This window comes from Emydura macquarii, unplaced genomic scaffold (genome assembly GCF_026122565.2).
Source record: "Emydura macquarii macquarii isolate MOO-44397 ecotype Brisbane River unplaced genomic scaffold, CSIRO-AGI_Emac_v2 contig_1644, whole genome shotgun sequence".
In the NCBI taxonomy this organism is placed as follows: domain Eukaryota; kingdom Metazoa; phylum Chordata; order Testudines; family Chelidae; genus Emydura; species Emydura macquarii.
In genome coordinates, this window is record NW_027131781.1 from 13,386,740 (window position 1) to 13,400,900 (window position 14,161).

Sequence of the window (14,161 nt, forward strand, 5' to 3'; positions counted from 1 at the left end):
GCCTGTGGGGGTTAGTGACGGGGAGGTGAGACGAGCCCCTCCCCACACTGATACACTGAATGACCTGGCCATGGACCTAGGGAGAAGTGGCAGGGCCAAGTCTCTGCTGGAAGATGGCCCAACACACACACTGCCACATAAGGGCTGCATCACCGCCATGCTAGGAGCCAGAAGGCCTCACCAGAAAGGTACCACACCCTGCTAGCATCCTCCCTGATAGCTGAGCAGGAGCCACTAGCTGGCCAAGTTTGCCAGCAACAGAGTCACTGGGGGAGGAGGGCAGAGCCGATTCTGGGCTCTGGTCTGAAAGAACCATGGGTTACCCCAGCCAACTGACGCGCAGGCCAGTGGGAGCGCTCCATGAGCCACACTCAGACCTCGCAGCCCGGTGCCAGGCAAACGGAGACTCCACCGAACACTGGAAGGAAGCTCAGTTCAAATTAAATGCCTAGAAATTTGGATCCTTATCCAAAGCCACCAGCTGCCCAGAGCTACCCCAGAGCTGCCTGCCCCTACTCTACAGTGCGGAGTGGGTTCTCTCTGAATCTCCCCGCCAGGATCCCCAGTCACAGCTTCACCCCACCCCAAGGCAGAAGTGACTAAAACCCTGCAAAGCTCAGGCCCCCCCCACGCACCTGGAGGTACGAGAGACTTGGAACCACAGTCCCCTAAGCCATGCAGCGTGCCCACCTGCAATAGTGCATCCTTACCACTGCGCCCCCTTGCAGCGCAGTGCAGTGCAGCAGCTGCTCAGACTCAGTTTCCCTCTGAGTCTGCTGCTGCTCCACTCAGTCTCCAATGCCTCCTGGTTCGCAGGGACTTAGTCCTCCGGTCAGGTCACTTTCAGGTCTACCCCTTCCAGGATACACAAAGTCCAAAGCAAATAGACAAGCACAAGGTCATTCCCCTGGGAGACCTGATCAGTAACAGCCTCCTTTCCTGCAAGCAGAGCCTCTTCTCCCCCAAGCCTGCCACTCCCCACCTGAGCAGGGTTCTCCCTTTCTGCTCCTCCCTGGAAGTCCCACTCCTGCTCCAGGTGTTACAGGGCAAGCTGTCTGTGCAGGTAAGCACAGGAGGTGCAGGCAGAGGAAGACACGGCTTGTTTCAGGGCTCACTGCTTTTTTTTTTAAATAAAAACAGGCAGGCAGGCTGTTGCAGGACAGGCCCCCAGCCAGAATACCTACAGCACCACCCCAACTGCAAGTCACACAGAGATCCCATACCCTGGGGGAGACGTGGGCCATGAAGGGGGTCAGGATGTCTGCTGTTCCCTAATTGGAATGACCCAGAACAGAGTCTGCTCACTCCTAGCACAGGGTTTCTCAGACCATCTAATTCTGTAAGTGAGCTGGCGAGAATGGGACCAGCCTCCCCTCTCAACACCCCAGTGATGGGCTCTCGAAATAGGTTATCCCATGGGCCATCAGGAAAGGCACTGAGCACATTCCATATAAGGGCCCTGGGTGCAAGACTTACATTAGAGCAGTGTGCAGAGCCGAGCGGACCCAGAGACTCAGGCTGTGCAGGATGGGAGGACTCCACCCACTGCCCCATCAGCTGCGAGACAGTTGAGGGGTGCAAGGTAAGGGCAGGAGCTCTGGGAAGCGCTTCCTTCTCCCGTTACTTCCTCATTGGCTGCCAGCACAGCTCATGCTTAAAGTCAGGAGTCAAAGGGATGCTTTGGCCTGTATTACCCAGCCCAGCAAAAGCAGCAGAGTCGTCATGCATGTGCAGCTGCCCGTCCGGGGAGTGCTTTTCCTGCAACGAGACATCAAGCTCCGCACTCTGCCCCTCAGGCAGGCAGAGAGGTAGGGCTGAACCACTGGGATCACCTCCCACAGCAAGCGGGCCGACGCTCCAGCCTCACACAGCCTGTCCAAAGCTCACTCCCAAGCAGTGGGGGTTTTGTACCAGAGTTGCCATGGCTTCCATGGGCACCAGGGCATCAGGAGGTGGAGCAAGGAGGGAGCAGAAGCAAAAAGGAAGGGAACCGGCCTCAAGGAGGAGTAGAGCACACTGCCAACAGCACACTCCCCCCCCCCCTGCTCCCCAGCAAAAATAAAGACGACATTTAAAAGAAACGAGTGTGGGTAGTTTTCGGCAGGATGAGCACTGCGATCCCAGGACCAGCAGCAGTCTGAGGATTCACACCGAGTGGGAGCGTGAGGGTATTTTTGTACAAACCAACACCCGACACACGCCACTTTCATAGTGTATCCCTGGATTCTTGCCCTTCCAGCATGCCATCCCATCACACAGCATTGCTCCTCCGAAGGTATCCAGGCCCAACACCGCCTGCGCACACAGCTGGCCCAGCACGGCTGTTACTGCACCGCAAGCCTCACTACTCTGCTCAGGAACGGTCAGTGGGAGAGTCACCACAGATCAGCACAAGGAAACACGCTTCCTTTCCATAGCCCAGCCCATAGTCAGAGCATCAAGGCGGCGTGTGGGGCTAGCCAGTTCCCACTGCTTTGGAGGTGGGCTGGAGCGCATCAGGCCAACTGAGCAATTCTCCCAGATGGGGGCAGTACTAACCTTACAGCGCCCTGCTCCAGCAGATGTTTGATGACGCATACGTGGCTTGGTTGGATTCCGGTTTTTAATCCCCTTCTACTACTTCCCCGCCAAAGTCCCTGGTGTGGGCAGAGTTTGGCAGTATCCACAGACGCACGGTGGTTTGAAATAGACACCGTGGCCTGGGAGTTGCTGAACCAGGCTTCAGCCACTGAGATGACGAGGGCCACCCATGTGCCGCTCTCAACCCTAGGGCTAGCCGCTGCTGCCAGGGAGGAGAACCCCAAGGGAGTTGGGAGCAGGAGTCTGTGACTTCCCATGCGAACAACTGGAAAACACACAGAGCCAAAACATCAACATGGCTTCTCATGGGCATGACATTAACAAACCCCCCAGGGAGATGCAATCAGCCCCAAAGGACACCATCGCTGTGTGGGAGGGAGGGCGTGTAATCGTCAGAGTAGGTGACAGGGACTCAGGACTCCTGGGTTTTGTTCCTGGTTCTGCTACCAACTCAGTGGGTTACTGCAGGCAAATGCCATCCGTCTCTGTGCAGCAGTTTCCCACATCTGTAAAAGGAAGCGAATAAGAATAGCGACCCAACCGGCGGGAACAGCAAAGAGCCCTTAACAGCTGGAAAGTGCTTGGAGATATTGTAATGAAACGGTTAGAAGAAAGCCAAGCCATTATTACGGTATACTCTGCCCATCGGGAAAACCGGCCAGCGCGTGGCTACAATTTATACCAATCGCAAGGTATTAGCCTAGCTTAGTGAGTCATCCCTTCTCCAGTCTGAGGCCAAAGGCCGCAGGTTGTTCAGATCTTACACCAGGACTTGACTCCTAACTTTTGCTGAAAGCTGACTGGGGTCCTAGCTGGTGGGGGGAACGTGGGCCTTCGGAAGAGACCTCAGCCCAACCTCCCTCCTGGGCTGTCTAATTAAAGATGCCATGGCATTTCTTACCGCTAAGGACAACCCCGGCATCCCCCTACCCCCTCCCCCAGTCACCCTCTTCACTCAGCATCCGCTAACGTCCCTGAGCCATCACCACGTGCAGGGTGACGGATGCGTCTGTCTGCACAGACAGCCTCCAGCTCACTGCTGCACAAAGCACTTGCAGATACATTGAGTCTGAAACGTGCTGTGAAAACTCAAAGTCTCTTTGTGTTTATGAAGCCCTGTAACAGCTGGGTGGGAAATAGGTCTTCTCCACCGAGGCTGACACACAACAAGTCACACACCAGAATTCATGCATCACGGCCACCAACGAGCCTCTTCCATTCACCCTGCCTCTAGGCTGTGTGGTAGGGACCCCCTGCTCTCCTTCACTCTGCATCTGGAAGAATACCCTTCCCCCCCATCCCGCCTGCACTAATTAGCCAATCCCAGCCTAGCCACATGCACCTCATTCTGTCTCCACACCCCACACCCCCCTCCCCCCGTTCCAGTCATGCTGAACATCTGTATTCAAGATAGTCATGTCAATCACCTTGTCACCGGCCAAAGAACCTCAATGACATATGCCATAGCAACAACCCTAGCAACTGCTATATGGAAGAGGCTCTTTCCCTGGAAAGCTAAAGCATGCAAATAAGGACCTTGCAGACCTGCTCTTTGAGGTGCGCAGAGGGCTCAGCACAACCAAGCCTAGAAGAAAGTTCAGTTACGAGCAAACACAGAGCAGCGCCTTCCTATCAGCATTGCTGAGGGCAGTTTACGCCCCATAGGCTCTGCAGCCAGTTACACTGTATGGTGACCATCTTTCGCCCACTTGAGGGCCCTGCTGATCACATGCCTGCTTTCCAGCAGCAACATCCAACTGGCATGAAAGGGAGCTGAATGGGTTCTCCCCCCACAGAAACGGGCACAGTGTTAATAACTGAACTAAGAAAGACTGATGACAAAGCTGGAGATCCCAGCATGCATTGCAAGCAGGGATCTCGGTTTAAGATGGAGCCTTCTGGGAGCTGCCACGTCACCCAGTCCACACCTCCAGTTAAAGAAAAGGAGCAACCACAGAGTGCTTTGCTGAGCTCTGTCGGCGGCAACGGGCCCACCAGCCCTTCTTTGCTTCACCCATGTTATATCACGGACATTTCCCCAGAAGGAAACGCACAAGAGGGAATGGAAGGTTTGGACTTGCAGCTTATCCAGCCCATCCCTGCCAAGAGTCACTACAAAAAAAATCACAGAGACAAAACAAAAGCACAAGCCTTTTCTCCTGCAGTGTGAATGGTGCTCGTTACCGTCTGGGTCAGCAACCAAGAGCTGACAATCCAACATGCTAGAGGATGTCTAAGGCATTGGGACTTCCTACCCCAGCTGCCTCATGCAATTCCAGGGAGTCCTTCTGTCAATTACATTCCCATCTGGCAGAGCTGGGGCACAGGCCCAGCCCTGCAAGTCCAAGTTAGGAAGTGCTCTTCATTCCATGGGATGTGCTGTGGACCAAACCAGATGCCACTTACTGGAACAAAGGCTGTCTCTAAAGAGAGGGTAACATCAGCCAAAGAAGCAGTGAGGTCTGAATTAATCACGTTCAGCTCTGGGGCTGGAGCATCATCTCCACCCCTGGGACATAGCACTCTGGTCTCGGCACAGTGACAGTGGTGCCTCCACATCATGATGTTCTGTCAATGTGTCATGCTCTCTGGTCACTGCGTGACAGACTAAGCATTCTAGATCATCCCCCAGGCAGAGGCTCCCAGGAACTAGGACAGGCCATGGACACGCCTACATCACTTCCCACATCTACAGCACTTTCCACCCAAAGAATTCAGAACATCACAGTGCTCTGATATGGGGAAGTACCATTATCCCCTTTCTACTATGGGGGAAACTGAGGCAGACGGAGGCAGTGACATGCCCAAGTCATACAGTGATTCTGTGAAGAGCTGGGAACAGAACCCAGACCTCCTGATTCCTGGCTTTTTGTCTTAGCCAGGAGATCACCTTCCCACCCACCTATGCCTGAGATGTCTGCCTACCTGATGGCAGCCCTAGACTCGAGGAGCTTCAAAGTCAGCTGGACTGAGCACTCTTGTGAACTGCTGATCTGTGTTTCAGTGCCAGCCCCTAGCCCTAACATTCCAGCACTCATAAGTGCCCAGCCACCCATGGCTAAACCCAGCCACCCACAGCTCCACACCCATGCAAACGCCTTCAAAGACTTCCCAAGACTTTTGGCGTGGTTTGCTTCTCACACAATGGCTCACACTATCTTTGCCTTGTATGCACACAGGGGTGCAGACCCTCCCTTGGCAGATTGGCATGAGAGGGGGGAAGCTGACAGCCATGCCTATAGCTTGTGTGGTGATGGTGTGACAGCACACACGCAGTCAATACAGTGAATAAGATTACAACAAATATAAAATAATGATACAGCTGTCAAGACAGATTAGATGGCACAGTGGAAAAATTGCAGGGATGTTTAGTCACAACAATATGAGATTAATTTATCAATACAGCTTATGCGGCACTGGAGAGATAGCAAATTGAATAAGAGAATCTCCTCCACACCTTGCATGGGGATGGAATCTCCTGAGCTGATCAGCACAGAGGTATGAAGGCCAGCAAGGATCTGCAGGAAAAGTACAAGCCCAGACAAGGCCACGGTTAGCTTCATAGGAGAGAGCGCACACAGATGCAGACTACACACATGCAGGACACAACCGCACACACAGCATGCGCACACAAACAATACACAACCTCAGACACAATCTCGCACATACACATGCATAAACTTACACACGGACACAGATGCATACAAACGCAACACATGCGTGCTCCAACGCACAAAAGGAACAGACCCATTGTGTCAGCAGAAGTAAAGGCCACCCCAGGACAGGGGCAAAGTCACAGGGGACACAGTAGGACTTTTGAGAACTTCACCCAGGGTCTCTGACGGCAAGAGCCTAACAGGCAGGTCTCAGGGAGAGGCTGCCTTTTAATGTATCAATTTTAACCAAGAGCTACCATAACGGTGGGTTAAAAATGTGAAAGTAAATAAATAGCTGCAGTGATAATTCGCCAAGGATTCTATGTGTGAAGGCGAGAGCTCAGCAGCAGAAGGAAGCACTAGTTTTTATAAATATTGAAATCCACTCATCATTCAAACCAGTTGTGATTTGTCTGCTGCTCAAACCCAGCGAGTAAGAATGGCATTTATTTGCCACACGGAGAACATCTAAAAATACTTCCCTGCACCCTCCGTGACTCTGCATTGCCCCTTTCCCCACCCAGGCCCTCTCACCCAGATATATGGCACCTTTAGGGCTGAAAGGCAGGAGAAAAATGCAGGGCAGAGCTGAGCTGAGGGAGCAGTGGGGGCACAGGAGCAAGAACTGTAGATCCCATCAGCCCTCACTCCAATCCACATCAGACACTGAAGACACGTGTCGGTCAGTAACAGAAATCAGACAGTGGGAAGAACTCCCAGTATCCCCGGTACCCCGGGGCAGGGAGCTCGAGAGAAGCGGCTGAACAGTTGAAGAAACAGCCGCTCAGCAGGGCCCTCCAAGATTCCTGCCTGACAAGCAGGTTGGCATCAGCTGATCCCAGCTGTGCTCAGGCTGAGGGGGAGATAGCTCTGACCAGCCTCTCAGGGATTTACCAAGGGATCCATTGTGCCCAAGGTATCTGGTTCCGCTTGGGGTCCGGACAGCAGCATTCTCTAGCTCCTGGACTCCATCCCCTGTAAGGAGGCAGGTCCTAATGTCCTCTCACCTAAGGCGGGACCAGATTATAAACCTTGCAGGCAAGTATCTCAAGGCCAGCGCTGACCAGTGCCAGCGGAGGAAGGTGCAAGAACCAACACAGTGGGCAACTTATGGAATTACCTGAGCTCTGCAGAGTTCCTCCTCACCCGATTACAGAGCGCTTCCTCCCAGGGCTCTCTTCCTGGAAGCCCAGCTCCTCCAAAGCCACTGACCACCAGGGCTTCTCCCCTGGAGTCTCCTTCTTCACAGGTGCCTACCCCATTTGTGAGTGAGGGAACTCCCAGCTACCTCTCTCCTGGGGCATGTCTCCCTGCAGTCCTTTCTTTATAGGATCCACCCAGTTTGGTTCTCCCCAGCTGAGCCTAATCTTTAATTACCTGCAGCCCTTCCACGTGCCAGAGAATGGGCTAAATGGGCTCTCTGGCTCTCCTTTAACCTTTCTGCGGCTAGTGTGGGGTTTACACAGCCCCTCACAGGTCTCATTAGCCCTCTTGGAATCTAATCCCTTTAAATTCTGGACCTCGATGGCTTCTCGGGGCAGCGAATTCCACAGGCTGATTGTGCACTACGTAGATAGGTATTCCCTTTCATTGACAGTCCCCATGTTCTTATATTAGAAGCCACTGTCAATACAAGCACACCATTTGCCTTCTCTCACCCATTCATTGTTTTGTGGAATTACCCTGTCCTCTCTTGAAAAGCCCAGAAGATAATGAAATGGAAGATGGGAGGCAGTCACTTAGGGACTCTCCGCACAGACACACACCCACTTCTTCACTTTGCTTGCAAGTTACCCGGTGACCATGACGCCTAGAAAGCTGAGGCAACTTGCACAGGTAGGTGCATGGTACACACAGCGGTCACGGCAATGTGTGACAGCATTGCATCCTCCCTGCCAGAGGAACCGGGTTAGTGCTGCAGAAATGGACAGGATCACAGAGGGCCCAGCCAACCCTTTAGGAACAGAGTTCCCACAGGAGTTTAGCATCCAGGTAGGCACCAAAAGCAGCAGCCAGGTTTTCAGAACAGCTCAGTGCGCTGGGCGTAGGTTGCGGGCTGAGCTTCCTTCACAACCCGGCCCTAAGGTCCGAGCGGGCGCTGCTGGGGGCTGGGCACTTCGAAATCTGGCACCACTACGGCCTGATGTGGCCAACTAGGGACAAGCCAAAATGCCACCAGCTCACGGTGAGATTTTAAAGGACAGAACATCACCCCGTGGGCAGAGGGAGGCCCAAGTTTACACCCCCGAGCACAGTCCCTTTTTGCACCCCCAAATCGTCCCTTTTTTGTCAACAGCAGTGACAGCTTTTCCTCGCTGTCCTAATGGCCATAAGTAACTCCCAGTGCGTGGCTGTGCACTCTGGGATTGACACCAGGCAGCAACTGACTATTCACGGCAACACCTAGTGTGGCACTGTGTTTGCTGGAGCTCCCGGCTACCTCCTGCACCCTCAGCTTCCTGCTGTCTCCAAGAATCTTGGAGGCCTGGGGGGGGGGAGGGGGGGGAAGCCTGTTACACCGTGCAGTCCCCCTCGCTGCCACTGCGGCCATGTGCCATTTTCTAATGCTTTGTCCAGCCAAGTTTCAAGAGGCCAAGTGAACACACGTCCCTGGGGAGACGGTTCGCCACTGTGCCAGAGGGCTGTTTTTCAGATCGTCACCCTGGATTTTCCAGCTCAGTTTGTTATCCCCCTTCCTTGGGATATACACCCTCCAAACGACCCCTCCACGCCCCTGATCTCTTTTCACTGCTCCTCTCTGAACTCCCACCAGTTTGTCAGCATTCCGGTAACCAGGCAGCCAGAACCGAGGCAACATTCCAGGTGCTTTAAACAATCCATCTTTTCGCTCCACTACCTGCTGTACCCAGCCACACACCTCCGCCCAGCTCGGCACAGCGCTGCTGCCACGGTTATTTGTTTAGGGCCTTAAGCCAGTTTTCAGTCCATTTGGCAGTGGCATATCCAAGCCAAACTGAACTAATTTTAAGAGTCAGATTTGGCGAGACACTGTATCAAATGCTTTACTAAATCCAAGTATATTAGGATTCCCACGTGGGGCTCAGCCACTAATTTTGTGATTCCATCAAAAAGAAAAAGCAATCAGGTTTGTCTGGCAAGATTTATTCTTTCTAAATCCCTGCTGTTATTGCCCATGTTTCCCTTATCCTCTAGTGCTTCTCTCTCTTAATACTGCAGGGCTGGAAATATTTGCTGGAAATTTATTTTTGCGATTTATATGGATTTTTAAAATCCGCCTCTCTCTTCCCTCCACTGCCCTCTCTATTCTCAGCTGCTACAACTGTTTTTGTGCTGTGACTGCCGTACAGTCCCCTTCTGTGTTTCCCCCAGCCAGGGCCAGACCACAGACAGATAATAAACTCATACACAACTGGCCTCATTCACAGGACACGGAAAAAGGTGCCACTCAAACTAGCCGTATATTACTTTAGTAGGGCCATTGGAATTATGGGCCCAAATCCTGCAGACTATTTAGGCTCCTGACTTCTACTGAAATCAACGGGAGGTCGGTGCCTAAATATCTCCGAGGATCCGAGCTGTGGCAACTGCCAGGATCACTCTTCTTCACTGAAGGCTGATACTACATTTGCTTCTCTCTACTTTGCCAGCACCTCCCCAGTTTCACCAGCGTCGGTTCTAGCAATTTAGGAACTCTTAATTCGTCAGCTCTCTGATGTAGTTTGGGAAGAGTCGCTGAGTGCTTTTATCATTAGTCTCCTGGCAATTGTTCTTCAGCTCATCAAGCAGAATTGGACAACGCGTGACAGATGCTAGTCACAACACATCGCTTAATGCACTGCTGGAAGGTGCTCAGAGACCACAGTGACTATCGCATTATAGAGAGTGGTATGAGAACCTATATAGAACAGAACAGAATGATTAACTGGCGAGGGCCGGATTCAGAGCTGTGTACAAGTTTGCGGGGAAGGGGGCAAATGTGGCTGTACTCTACCTCTGCAACCCCAGGATAGGAGGGACCAACCTGGTACCCAGCCTAGAAGAGGCTGTTCTTGCAGCACATGGATGCTCCAGCCACACTCCCTATGCCTGGGGCTGGAAAGGGGACAGACGCTGGAGATGGCAGGATTTCCCATTTGAAAGGGATTTCCCAGGTAACCAAATACGCCACGTTCCCAGCTGTTTTGTGCCAGCAGCCAGAGAAGGGGCTAGAACCTGGCCCTTACACTTTGACCCCTGTAATGCAGCACGCCTGACAGGGAAGCCTGACAAATTTGCTACAGAAAAGAAAGGGTTGTTAAGACAAATATTCAGATCCATGGCCACCCCTTTCTGATCCCTTCATCTGCATTTACTATGGAAAGGCTCAGCCCTGCAAGCTGCTCAACACTGCCCCAGCTCCCGTTGCCTTCTGGAGTTTGAGGGTGCTCAACATCTCGGAGGACTGGGCCCTCATCTTAAAACCCAGACGGGCCCAATACTGCTCCTAGTCTTATCAATGGCAAAACGTTACATCGCCTTCAGGGGTGTTTGGTGGGGGACCCTTAAGTAACCACGACGGTGGCAGCAGCTATGCAGGCTGCGTGTATTTGTACTCCTGAGCTCTGCCTACAGGGGGCACTGATTTCCTCTGTCTGGAAATGCTCACTGAGCCTGGCTGCTGGCGGGGAGGCACGACAAGCGCACCCCAACACACGACCTCAAAGCCTTGCTTGCCCCAGGAATATGCCTGCTCCTCCCTGTTGTTCCCCCTCTAGGGTTCAGAGGCCAGGCCCTAGTTTTGCTCCTGCTGGCCCGCATGCACTCAGTAGAGATTGAGGTTCCCCATGAGCGAATTAGCAGGAGTGCTCCCAGAGCGTCTGCGAGAGTCTCCGTCACCTTGCTCCATGGGAGGCAGGGCAGGGAGTTTCCAGGGTCCATCCATCACTTCCACACACGCGCACAGCCCAAAAGCACTATGGCAACCCGTCCTCAGCCCGGCAAGCGCATATACAATTGGAACGATACAGAGAAGAATAGCAAGGCCCCTGCACAAGGATGAAACGCAAAGTCGCAAAGCACTCCAGCGATGAGTTTTCTGACGTCACCAACACGGCCCCCTACAGAACCAGGGCAGAATTGCTCTCACCTAACAGCTCTACGCTCTTTAGGGGAACCCTCGGACGTTGAGGTGCAGAATCGGCACTTTGCAAAGCAAAGCTTCCAGAGCTTCAGTCTCGCAGCCGTGCAAATAGGCAGTTGGCAGCAGCACCGGTGCCTGCGTGTACCATCCTGGAGAAGCCAGGCCCCTCTCCTGAGGGATTCAGACACCATCTGTCTGTCTGTCAGTAAGGGAGGAAAGACGTTCCCCGCCATAGTCCAAGTGAAAGCCCAGACACACACGCCCTCCCAGCTGCCTCTCATTAAACAGGAATGCACCTTACACACCTTGTGACCTCACATCTCCTCCTGTAAGTTATTTACCTCAAACAATGGCCCAGGAAGCCGAGGTTAGAGACATGCTGTGATTGCCAAACGAGCTGATCCCACTAAAGGCCCAGCTTCTCGTGCCTGCATCTCCCGTTGGGCCTTCGCTCCATTTTTGCACCTCAGTGGATGGCTCAGTGCCTCCCGCTTTCGCGTCCTGCTTGCTTTTCATTCCCACGCCATTCTCTGGCATTGTGGGAGATTTTTGCTGCTCTTCTTCCCAGCATCATAAACTGTCAAATACTTAAAGCAGGGATTACTCAGCCTGTATTAATCTTCAGCACTCCCCAGCACAGGATACCAGGGAGGCAAACAGACGTGTTTTAACAGCTGTTCTGCACTGCTAGTCCAAAAGGAGTCCAAAGCACATCTCAGCCTTGAGAGCTGCACCGACTATTGTCCAGGATAGCGAGCTCACAGCCCAAAACGCCCCAATCTTAACCTTCCCCTCTCCCAAACCATCTCTGCACCACATCTGCAAAGGGAGGATCATGAGAATGACCTACCTCCTTCCCGACAGGGTTACAGGGGAATCAGGGTCAAAGCAGGGGCATCAGCGTGTCAGCGACCTCCCAGATGATCACAGGATGGGATCAGGAACACGTTTCCTCCTGCCCAGGGTACATATGGCCACTATGGCCCAGGGATGTCCCCAGAGAGACATTCTTGTGTGGCAGCCATTCAGCAGCGAAGCAAGTTGGTGGTCTCAGTTCTGTTCCTCACCCATACAGGCATCTGCACCACAGGTAACACTAATGGGCCCCCCTGGTGGGGGTGGCACTCCCTGTGGGGGAGGGGAGGCTGCGCCCTACATGCTGCAACCGACAGCATACAGGAGCCATCCCCATGCATACACGTCCATCGTGCAGGTGACTTTCCCCACAGTCAGCCAGAACAGCCTTCGGGGTGGCCAGTGAGCCACACCGAAGCTGGAGCAGGAGATGAATGAACCCAACGAGCCAGGGAAGGGGCTTCCCATCCTTGCACCCTCCAGCCCTCTCTCCCCGCTCCTGCTCATCAGACCCCCTTCCGCAATACAACACTGAGGAGATGTACAGAGGTGGGGAACTGGCAGCGGGGGGGTAGGGGTCAGAGGCAGGTGATCTCCCGGGTTGGTGTCGCAGAGCAGCAAGGAATGTAAAGGGACGGGCCAGTTACAAGGTCCTCAGAACAAAGCAGAGGGGGGTTTCCAGGGTCAGCCGTGAGAGGCTTGTGGCACAGCGGGGCTAGTTTACAGGACGGGGTGCAGTATTACAGGGGGGCTTTTGACTTTCCATCTGTGGTTACGCAAAAATCAAAGACTCCCTACACAGAGACACAGAAGAACTAGGAGGAAACTCAGGGCCAGATTCACTCCAGCAGAATGATATGGAGCCGGGGGGCCATCTTATTCCTGGCAGGGGCTGAAGGCTGCCCATAACTTGCATGGCTGCTGTGATGGGCCCTATGGGCTGCTGTACCAGCACTGCAGAATAGTCAGGGCACAGGCCTGTCTGTGACACGCCCCCTGAACCACAGGCCAGTCTTCATGGGGATTTACAACTGCTTTGCACGTCTAGAGTGGCCCTATAGCACCCATAAATTCCCTCATTAGGTCCATGCTCACTTCCCTGCTCCTGCTGTTGCCATTTACCCTCTCTCTGCTAAGAGTGAACCTGGAGAATTGAGAGCTCAAAGCACGTCACACCACTTTACACAGGTGTCTGCTAACGCAAGGGAGAGTCAGACCCAAAGATGCACAGATCTATAGATGCAAAGAGGCTAGCCTGGAACGCAAGGATCCAGTAACTGCAGCACTGCATCACACTGCTTCCCCTCTGTGTTAGGGGGGCACTGATAAGCCACTGGGAACCAAATATCCTCCCCAACACCGTCCTGGGGCCTTTTCCTCTAGCAAGAACAGCCGCATCACTCATGCCACTTTTTGCTTCAACCCCACCTTGATTTGCAGGGAAGAGGTGCAGCAGGAGGGGAGTCTAGTGGTTAGAGCGGGGGGGGGGGGACCGGGACGTCAGGGCTGCTAGTGCTCTGGAGATGCTCTTTGCAGTGGATGTAGCTCTCCGAGCTGATAGTCATCATCATGCTGATAGCACAGGGACTGGGGGCAGAGCATGCAGTTCCCTGGCCATGCAGTGGGAATCAGGGAAGCCAGCCAAGCCATCATCCCAACTGCAACAGATCCTTCCTTGTGGTCAGGTCACTTCCCTCCCCTCCCCCCTTCCCTTTATGTTCCCATTTCCCAGCTGCCTCTGCAATTCCTGCTGGCAGCTGGGCCAGAAAGCAGCAGAGCCAAAATGCCACAAGGAAACTCCTTCTCAGGAGCCCTGCAGAGCCAGGCTCTTCCCAGAATCCCAGCGAGCAGCCAGAGCATCTCCCTACTCCCCCTGCTCTCTAAGGCACCTGCTGGGCACTTGAATCTTCTGGTCCCACTTGCAGCTGCTGAGCCCCTCGGCCAAGCCTGGTTTTTAACATTAGCTCCA

The 14,161-nt window shown here is 53.5% G+C and overlaps 1 protein-coding gene and 1 non-coding gene across 5 annotated transcripts in view; one reads left to right on the forward strand and one right to left on the reverse strand.

The window, feature by feature from the left end:
• The window catches only part of NTRK3 (neurotrophic receptor tyrosine kinase 3), a 297,966-nt gene that overhangs the window by 250,869 nt on the left and 32,936 nt on the right, over nt 1-14,161 (reverse strand). The window lies entirely within an intron of this gene.
• Nucleotides 11,183-11,287, forward strand: LOC137158380 (U6 spliceosomal RNA). Its single transcript, XR_010921400.1, has one exon. It is a non-coding gene; the product is annotated as a U6 spliceosomal RNA (small nuclear RNA).